A 2500-nucleotide genomic window follows, 5' to 3' on the forward strand; every position below is an offset into this window, starting at 1 on the left:
CGTTTGTCTCCGTGTGGGGACGCAGGCAGCGCCGCTTGTGTACACTGAAAGCTCCGTGGGCATAGATGTCCGAGGGCTTGCAGCAAGCCAGAGTTTAACACAGTTTCAATCAATCAATCAATCAATAACAACATTAACCAGACTCTCGTTGCGTCTATTCTGCCAAAGCTAACGTTACCTCTCATTGTGTATTCTACCAAGCAAACCCGGGTTTAACGTTACCTCTCGTGTACATATCGGCTGACGGTAGCATTAGGCTAATAACAACAACAAACTTAACACATCAGCGATCTTGTTGTGACACTAAACTCTCCGCTCGGTGGTAAATTGGGTTGATGTCGGTTTTGTTTCATCAATAAATAAGGCAGAATACACAGTGAATCCATTCTTTTTTGTTTATTGCACTTGGTTCTGTAGCAAACAAATCCTGAATGAAATGCATCCTTAGCGAGGCAGTAAAGATGGCGGCGCGGCGTTCTGTTTTCGTTCAGAGGCTACAAAGTGTGACGCGTCGAGTAGGGGGTATCTGCAGAGCCGCAGAGCCAGGCTGGACCAATAGGGTCGCTTGGAACCGAGTAGGGTATATCTGCAGAGCCGCAAGCCAACTTTATTATTATGATAAAAAACAGCGGTGACGCGGTATTCAGCCTAACTCTGCGGTGAGCGTGATGCAACAGCGATACCGCGGTAATGCGGTTATCGCGGCAGCTCTAGTTCACAGTATAGTAGAGTCTGTTCACAGTATAGTAGAGTCTGTTCACAGTATAGTATAGTCTGTTCACAGTATAGTAGAGTCTGTTCACAGTATAGTAGAGTCTGTTCACAGTATAGTATAAGGTCTGTTCACAGTATAGTATAGTCTGTTCACAGTATAGTAGAGTCTGTTCACAGTATAGTATAGTCTGTTCACAGTATAGTAGAGTCTGTTCACAGTATAGTAGAGTCTGTTCACAGTATAGTAGAGTCTGTTCACAGTATAGTATAGTCTGTTCACAGTATAGTATAGTCTGTTCACAGTATAGTATAAGGTCTGTTCACAGTATAGTATAGTCTGTTCACAGTATAGTATAAGGTCTGTTCACAGTATAGTATAGTCTGTTCACAGTATAGTACAGGGCTGTACGTTAACTTTTTTTGCACATAGCACTGGTGCTACAGAGGTAGCACGAGTATAAAACGTCTCTAAAATCTCTAAAAACAACCACAAGTAGTGCAGTTCATTACTTACTGTAAATAGGTATGTGACTGGCAAGGGACATGAATCTTGCATACAGGGCACACAAAATCCAAACTTTTAACAAGAAATGCTTTCACAGACAAATTCTTTATTTGCCCAAAAAAAGCGAAGTATGTTGTGAAGTGTATAGATAGATGTGAAATGTATAGATGTAGCAGTACTGTCTCTGTATGTCGTGTATGTCATATGTTATGATGAATTGAAAATGGAGGACCCTGATGTAAACAAGACGAAAGTCTTTCTCTGGTCTGCATCCCCTTGTATGTAACAATTGTATGTATTGAGCCGTACTGTATTGTACCCATTCTGCAATCTGTTAATAAAGTTTTCAATCAATCAATCAAGTTAACTTTGAACCTCGGTTGTCAAGCCGCGTCAATGTTATGTATGCATCTGGGTGGCATCACAACGGTGTTCACTGTGCCTTTAAGACGGCACGGTGGCCTTACGACAGTGCTGTGAAGTACCGTCAAGTGTTGTGGTAACGTCAGTTGGGTTGGTGTGCTGTTGTGCACAGCTAGCCCCTTTCGTGACTGCGATGTGCAAGCCAGGGGCTTTTGAGCATGAAATAAAATGTCTAACCTTACGTCGTAATCCGGTGCGTTTTTGGAAACATTATAGACTATAGTCATAACAGATACACCTCTAACATGGGGCTGGCTGCTTTGAGCACACAGGGCTAACCGCTAACGTTAGCTAGCAAGCAGCTATAGCTAAAACGCTAACTAGAAGCTAACCACTGTATACAGTTCCAATAGACTAACATACACCTCTGTGATTTAAATGTGTCCTTGCCTTAGATTCGAGGGTTGTACTAGGGTTGAATGCAGTTCCCCGTTGGTCAGTCTGTCTGTTTTCCATCTTCTGCTGTGTTTAACGTTATCTGTTTGCGAGTGCTTCCTTGACTGATGGCTAGTACCGGCTGACTTTTATTCAACATTCTATATTTCCGCGGGTTGGCGAGTACTGCTGGAACTTTTATTAAACATTATATATGTCCGCGGGTTGGCCAGTACTGCGGGAACTTTTATTAAACATTCTATGTCCGCGGGTCTTGTGCAGTGCTCTCGTGGCACTGTCAACTCGCCACGACCAAGTGGATAGCGTGGCGCCGTGGCCCATTCAACTTAATACCGTCACTCCTTTCTTTTTCTTTTTTTAGCCACACGGGCCATCGCACCAGTGCTACTGAAGTCAATCCATTCATCGCACAGACTGACGTCAGTGTAGCACGTGCGGCATATATATCGCACTGTACAGCCC

The sequence above is a fragment of the Notolepis coatsorum genome (assembly GCF_963971535.1).
Source record: "Notolepis coatsorum genome assembly, chromosome: 14".
NCBI classification, from domain to species: domain Eukaryota; kingdom Metazoa; phylum Chordata; class Actinopteri; order Aulopiformes; family Paralepididae; genus Notolepis; species Notolepis coatsorum.